The sequence below is a fragment of the Empidonax traillii genome, unplaced genomic scaffold (genome assembly GCF_003031625.1).
Source record: "Empidonax traillii isolate 1590-97213 ecotype Southwest subspecies unplaced genomic scaffold, ASM303162v1 scaffold651:size361119, whole genome shotgun sequence".
In the NCBI taxonomy this organism is placed as follows: domain Eukaryota; kingdom Metazoa; phylum Chordata; class Aves; order Passeriformes; family Tyrannidae; genus Empidonax; species Empidonax traillii.
The window spans coordinates 352903-361129 of NW_020955844.1; the positions used below are offsets into that span (position 1 = coordinate 352903).

Below are 8227 nucleotides of genomic sequence, written 5' to 3' on the forward strand. Positions count from 1 at the left end.
AAAAAAAAAAAAAAAAAAAAAAAGGGAGCAACTGGCACTAAACAGCCATGCAGATTTCTTCTCCCATCAGAACAGTACATACAGTAGTTAAGTAGCATCAGCTTGTAACAGACTTAAATCTGTGAGTTTTAAAGTTATGTTTTGTGTTTTGGCAGAGAGATTGTTTGAAGCCAACCATATTGGGGCAAAAACCACAGCTGAAGGTGTCAATTCCAGGCTGGAAAAGTGGTTGTACTTAAAATATAGACCAGGCTATGCTGGAACATTTGGGATCTCATGGCATTATGATAACTAACCAAATGCCAAATCACACAGTTCCTTGGTGAAAGCAGAAGGACTGGAATGCTAAAACAGCAGTTTCATAACATGAAACTTTCACCTCCCTAAAGTTCCCATGGGGGCTGTGTGGCTGAGCATTCAAATTAGACTAAAATCCTGGCATCCCTCTCTGCACTGACAGAGGTGAGGCCAGGGCCCATTTTGTAAAAGCTGTGTTAGGGTCTACAGTCCTCAGATGAAAAAGTTTGTACCTTGGCTAAAGGAATAGTCCTAAGGATGGTGATTAATCACTGTTGGTCTCTCTGAATACATCATCTTTGGAGTACTGGGGCATCTGGCCAGCTGTATCAACTGTAACACAGTGTAGACAATAAAGTGTAATGCATTTAAACATAAGCTGCTCAATATACACTGCACTGGACACCAGAGATGGTGAGGACTTCTCTCAGCTGGCTACACAGCTATTGGAAAAGTGCTGATTTACTCATTTCCAACCTGCTTTACCGCTCATGTGTTAACAAACCCCAGTTAGCCTTTTCTAATTGTAAAGTCAGGTTGCGTTCCAGGAATAGTCAATATCAGCTGTATTTAATAATGTGTTCTGGCAGATCCTGTTGATAGATTCCAATATTGACAGGGACAAAATTACAACACCAAGGAAATACATATTAAGTCCACGAAAGCTGTACATTATTGATCATTTAAATCCAGAGACAACACTATAGAATGAACACTGAACAAGCTGTTTCCTGAAATAACATTTTAGACCATGAACATTTTTGTACCATACTCATCTATATAAAGGGATGTTGAAAGCTCTGTGCCTCAAGGCAACCCCCCCAATTTGCAGAGAATAACCATGTTGCATTCTTTATTTAGGATTTGATTTTGTAATTTCATACACAAACAGCCTTTTCTAAGCAAGTCCACTGACAGCAAGGCAGTCACTTACGTAGGCAGAGATTTTTCTCGCAGGGAAGGGTTTGTAGGCATCTGTTAGTATGTATGTTCTAATTAAATTGATGCTTAATATTGTAGTCCCTTAATTTATCCAACAACCATTTCAGCTCATGTAACGAGCACCCTTGAAATACATTTTTATTTTTACCTGCGTTAGCACTTTTAATACAAAGGGAGTGATATGACCCCAAGCTACAGTGTGATATTAATTTGAGCTCTAGAATGTCAACAGGAGAAGAAAAGGCAGTTTATCAGGGTAACAAAACGTTCCATTATCAGTCTGCAAAATATACATGACATTTAGAAGACAGTGATCCTCATACCCTTTTGAACTTTTGCAAGGATCTGTTACAAAATGCCCTGAGCAACTGGTAGATTCTTGTAGCTTTGGAAGAGAAAGCAATTGGCTCCCATCAACAGTCTCGTGACCTACAGTGTGGTTAACACGGGACCAAACTCCCTTCTGCAGCGATACAGCCCTGAGCATCAGAAGTCCTCAACACACTCCAGGCTCATAAATTCATGACCAACACATCATCTCACTAAACTAAATTACTTGGATTTGGGGATGTTTCTCAGAGAGATATAAAATACAATACAAAATTTTCACTGATCAGTAAGTTACTTCAAGTTAATTTTGCAAGTTGACACTTTAGGAAGCACTGGACATCTTCAAAGAGCAGACAAACATTAAATTAGCTTTGCTGCATTTCTATGAAGTAGGTACATGACAGTAGGCTTATTTTTACATTGGGAAAACATGGAAGCTGAAGTTGAAATTATTAAAGTTGCTGTGTTTTTTTAATCTTGCTTCCACAGAAGTCAATAGAAAAATTGTCAGTGCCAGATTTGCATTTCCATGGGGTCCCTTTATACTCCTTTGGTCGGGCAAAAAGCCAAGTTTTAAGTATCTTGACCTTGCCAGGCAGTGTAATGGAATCTTAGTGGAAATAAGAATTAGGCCTCCATCAGGCTGAATAGGGATGGATTTACATAACTGCTGTGTGCTTTGAAAATTCTACCCACAACTAGATGATTTGACCAACATGACACAACAGGTTTATGGCAGAGGCAGTACGACAACTCCGCCTGACATGGAGCACTAGACCAAATTAGTCACTCTGAATATATTTCTAGCTTGGAAGAAGGCTCAGTCACACAGAAATCTTTAAATTATTTTAAAGGATATCTTAAAAATAGAAATGGTATACAACATTTGATCCAATAGTTCTCTTGATGATCCATTACCAAGGTGCTCAAAAGTAAGTGCTGTCTGTGATAAGCTACTTTAAGGGGAGAACAAGACAGATATGCACAGGGTTCCCACCACTAAAATATGGTGATATCAAACAAGTTGTTTCAATAGCATGTGTAAAAGATGGACAAAGGTAGAAAGGCTAAAGAATTATTGTAGAAATAAGATTCAAAGGATCCCGGCTAAGAAGACGGGCCTGGATGGAGCATAGAGGCTACCTACCCTCGCTGGATACCAACATACTGTGTTTGTTCTATATGGATACTTAATTCCTCTAGCTGTCAGCACAGTTAAGGCTGAGGAATGCCCTGCATGTGAATATATATGTATGACTTGGGACTGAAATGCTGTCTCAAGAAAACCACCCAAGTTTGTTTAAAATTCTATCAGTTCAGTAGGTTGTTCCTTCCATCCTTCCACTCCACCCCCAACCAGCAGTTACACTTTAACCATGTATGGAAGAGACTTCAGAGGTCTGAGTCATTAAAACCTACAGAGAATAGAAGAACTTGGCAAATATGAAAGAAAAGCATTTTAAATGGCTCTGAGACAGCCTGCTCTCCCTTGCTACTGAAGATGTGATGCATGTGTTGCCATTTCGGTGTAGAAGCTGGTGATCTGAGGTTTTGGACAAGTCCCTAAATTTAATTACACACAAATGTGCCCCCTAAACTGTTCAAATACAAATTATCATGTCAAAAACTGCAGGAAACCTTTTGATCTTATTAAAAGCGACAAACAACAACAAAATCCCCACACGTCAACATTTAAAGTAGTAGTCTTGTGTGTTATCTGCAGACAAGCTTCCTGCCAAGTATTCTTGTCCATGCCAAAACCTGTGCTTATTTTTGGATAGTTTCTTATTTACAACCCTTTCATGTGCACAAAAATGCCTTTTTTAAGAGTCGTTGATCACATGAAAAGCTCTAACACATCTCCTCTCACAGCACATGATCTATTGGGGAGAATGTTACAGCAGTCTTCCTCTTTTCTATAAGAAACAGACATTTCAGGAAGAAAAAAAAAATAATCCAACACAACACTGAGGAAAGATCCAGGACACAGGAAACATTGTGTAGAAGCTTACACAATGATAAGACATTACCCAGAAGCATGTGGAATTTACCATGGACAACATCCTGCTCCTGGTAATACTGTAAGATGCAAAGAAAGCTAATGGATATGTTTCCCCCACCCCTCCATATTTTAGAAAACATTTATCCACACATCTTCCAGATCTGCCTTTATGAAAAACAGATTTTCTGATGACGCTCACTTTCCAATTTTTAGGATGTTCCCATTCAGAGTGTTGCTAAGTAATTACAATTCAGCATGATATTTCCTCCCTGAAGATAATTCAGCGGACTCAGATTTTCACAGAGCACATTGAGAAACTGGAATCCAGGAAATCTGAGCTTTATTCCCAGCCTTCTGCAATCACTGCATTAGAGAGCAGCGTCTCATTTTCTCAATTAAAAAACAGAACTAAACCCACTAGTCTCCTTTTCAAACACTTAAAAACTTGACTAATAATCAATAAAAGCTTTTTCTTTTATCACCATAAAAGTATGTAAGTTAAGTACTCAGTCCCTACACCTGACAACAATCAGATTTTGACATTTATTTTTCATACTCTCCTGGAATATTCCAGACAACATTTACACCAATTCAACCACAACGTGATTATTCAAGAGCAGAGACTCCACTTACTGCTGCATCAATCCAGAATAACTGATTTCAAATGCAGTTAGTCCAGGTCTCAGTTCTATTGCTGTAAATCCAAGTTGTGCCCCTCATCATGGAATCTGATCCACGACAGTACTTGCAGCCATACAGATTCCAACCAGAAAGTGTGCCTTCGTCTGCCCGATTACAAAATAATTTAGCAAGGGTAACAAAGAAATACAGATCCAAGTGATTCCCAGTGCCATTTGATTTCTGACAGCATCATTAATGATTCCTTTACTTCTGTGAATCCCACCTTCTCTCCTACCCCCGCCATTCTGACTCACAATAGGAATAAATTGGGAAAAACGAGAATACTGTATATATTGAAAGAAAAATGGACCTATGCCTTTTAATTACTTCATGGATGACAGTTTTTCTATGCATAGTGTCCACATCAAAGTATATCATTACAGATAATTAGTACTCTATTCGTCATGAAATTCATTCATTTTGTAAAGACTTTAAAATGTCACTCCCACATCAAGCAGAAAATCATACATTTAAATAATACTCTCTATAAACATTTTACCATTTTACCCTCTGTCTCTTACTCATTAATGAGAACACAAATTTGCTGTTCACACATTTTTCTTCAACTTTTTTAGCCCAACATCAGAATCAGCAGAGTTGAAAATTATTTTGTCACACAGAACATATTAGAACACCAAGTGAAGATGAAAACTCGGAAGAAATATCTGGGAGCAAGCTGCAAAGATTTGAGTGCCAAAAGCTTCTCATTACCTGGAAAAACAACAAGATATAGACCAAAAAAAAAAAAAAAAAAAAAAAAAAAAAAAAAAAAAAAAAAAGATAAGCTTCAGAGTTTATTCTCCATAAAAATTAAGTGGGTCCTACAAGTCTTCGTTGCTCAGAACATACAACTGTGGAAATTCAGAAACTAATCAAGTCAGGGGCTGGATGGGCTGGATGGGGTTTCTTGTACAATAGGACACCTCTGAGTTATGTGCTCTTGGCCCTGGGGAACCTACCACATATACAGCCAACAGATTTTAATTGAATCTAAAAATAATCTAGAAAGTTACATTAACACATGGTCATGTGCTAAACATTACTGCAGCTTGCCTAGTAGGAGACATCAACACATAAATCTCTGCTTCCCTCCTTTCAGATATTACCAGAAATTACAAGAAGAGACAAATCTCTTATTTCTATGGATTAACTGGAGTAAAGTGAAGAAAAACACACATGCTCTACGTGACAGATACAACTAATTTCTATTAAAGCTTTCAGTGGTTCTTGAATTCAGCATATGGCTTTTGTATGGATAAATATAGATGAAGCATTTACCTGAAATAATGTTTTCATATTTCAGTATTTTTATCACAGCATTACCTAAAGGTCCAGTTCAAATCCAGTCCCTCATGTGCTAGGTGTGAATAAGACTACACTCCTTAACAGACTGGTTCAAGACAAAGCACTATTACTTTCAGAGGTAGGGAAACTTAATGCAGACAGATAAAATAACACGCCTGAGATCACATGGAGCGCATGCCTCAGAGTTTAATATTAAACTTGCTCCTCTTAGTGAGACGCAGTTCACTCTCCAAGCTCATTCTCATGGTTGGAAAAGCTGCTGTGCCCATTTATGCCTGCATCTAGTTACTACTCTCACTTGTTGGCCGTGGACCATAGGTGTGGAAGACAGTAAACTAGTATATGCTGGTCATATAGAGAGAATATTTTGAATAAGGGAAGACCGTTCAGTCACCTCAAAGGAGTCTCAAGGGAAATCTCTGGTGTAGAACAGGTAGGAAGCTGTCTACAAGGTGCTTTAAAAGCTATTACCCACACTCTGAGTTCTGGCTCTTCCTTTAAATGACTGCCTCTGTTGAACTGTTTGCCTTAGGAAGTCGTGGAATAACAAACTTTGTTGTTTAAATTTCAAGAAAATATTCTGGAAAAGCTTAACAGGGCCTCCCGAGCTCAGACCATTAGCAGCCATCTCAAGCCACTGATGGGAGACGAGGGAAGACCCTTGGGAGTGCTGGAGAAGGCCCTGCAGAGAAGGACTCCACTTAGCAGCAGCAGCAGGCAGCCTTTATTTGCAACAATATATCATGTACCTCCAGCCTTTCCGAATGACCATAAATTACTAAACAAGAGGATAAATACCTAAAGGAAATCAAAGTTGAGGTCAATAACGAGAAGGAGACTGGAGTAGAATAAAACTGGAAAAGGAGATTGAAGATCCTGCCCTGGTATCAACCACAGTGCTTGTCCTTAAGTCCAAGCATCTCCATACTCAGAGACTGAAACTTTTGAGATGAAACGGATTCTCCCATATTTATGCCAGCATAACTAAGGAAGACCTAACCCTAGGTCTCATTTAAAATGTTCTAAATGTGCTACTAATTATTGAGTCAAATCATCGAGTTTGAGACTGGTCCTAAATGGTTCCAGGTGCAGCTCAGAAATCTAGAATTAAACCCAAACTTTAAGTTTCAAATGCTTAGTGTCAGCCTCCATTTTCTGTTAAATTAAAGCAATAATTTAAGCCCAAAATTAATTAAGTTACTAAGCAGGCTTGAGGCTGAGCCCATCTTCCAGTTTTTATAAAAAAATTCTCAAATTGAATTTGCAGTTACATGCATGGCATTTCTTTTACTTTTGTTTCAGGATGTTCATTTGGGGGAATTTAACAGGCAAGAGATGCCTATCTGAGAATGGAATCAATCAGGAATGCAGTTACAACAGAAAGAATTTCAGCAAACCATAAAAGAGAAAGACAGGAAAAAAGAAAAGCCTAGTACAAGAATAGTCCAGCAAAATGCAACTGCAGTGAGTTTGGGCTGTTTCCCAGTACTCCGGGGGGAATTCTGCTATTTGCTGAGTTTAGTGAATGTAATCTAGTGCAGAAGGAAAAACTGGGGGTGGGGGGACGGAGCTGAAAGTGCTGCTGCTTTCATCATTTTCTCAGTTCTATTTTGTATGAGAAATCATAGAAAAGACAGAAAAATTATTGTATTACTGTGAAAGCACACAGAAACTTGCAAAGCACATGTTCTCAGCACACATAAGAAGGACTGACTGGACACTGAATAAAACCATACAACCAGAATGAAAAAAAATAAAGTCACTCAGCAGGCAGAGATGAATCAAGAAACAGGGGACACAAAAAGCAGTTTGGAAATAACATCTGCAGTGGTAAGTCAGTCTCATTTTCTTATAAAGTAAAAGGGAGTCAATACTGTCCAGTACACTTTATAGACAACACCATTTGAGTTACTTTCCTCCAAGAATCTCAGTATGCAACTTTAGGGAAATTAAAAATCATTCAGAAGACATAAAAACAGTTAACAGGAAGTATAAAATTAAGTAATTCAAACAGAATCTACCTCCAAAACCAGCAGATACTCCACAAGTTATTTGTAGCAGAAAATTTAGAAGAGATTGGAAAGGTCTTAAACCTCCTGAGGTTTTAAATACTTACTTCTTGCAGCCAAAATCACATCAGTGGAATATCCGGGAAAATTTAAAAAAGATTGCATTAAGGAGCATAACTAGCTGAGAACATGATGTAGCCTTTCCTCTGGACTGTCCAGCCATAGGCATTTACTCATTCAACAGAAGCACAGAGCATGATACTGTAGTGCAGCCTTTTACATAGAGATGCCAAAGAGGGGAAAGGAAGGGAAAAGCCCTTCCCCAAAGACTTTAGTTCAGCCCACTCATTAAAATACAGAGTGGAAACAGCTGCCGCAGAAAGGAAGAGGATGTCCAGGCTATTTTTTAACTTTCTTAGGTGTAAAATAGTTTCATTCTGGAAAATGAGTAAGAAAAATAATTTTTCTTTTGAATTTCACTCTTCCTCTGCATTGCTCTCAAAGAAAGTGGCACTAGCTCAACTTAGCAGTAAGTATAGCACAGTGGATAGTCACACTTCATTTTCAAAATCATTACATCTCATTAGGGGAAAACAGATCTCTAACAGACACTCCCTCTCCCCCCTGCAAGGACTAGTACAAACACACTTGTCCTTTATAG

At 38.4% G+C, this 8227-nt stretch overlaps 1 protein-coding gene across 2 annotated transcripts in view; it reads right to left on the reverse strand.

Annotated features, from left to right (window-relative positions):
- Positions 1-7786, reverse strand: part of SORBS1 (sorbin and SH3 domain containing 1) — a 113323-nt gene extending 105537 nt beyond the window's left edge. Inside the window, exon 1 of one of the 2 annotated variants that reach the window (XM_027899224.1) lies at positions 7674-7786. The gene's annotated coding sequence lies outside the window, so the exon portion shown is untranslated. Of the gene's footprint in view, positions 1-4204; positions 4402-7673 lie in introns of those variants that run through there. The other variant, XM_027899223.1, reaches the window with a different exon arrangement.
- Between the last annotated feature and the right edge of the window lie 441 nt (positions 7787-8227).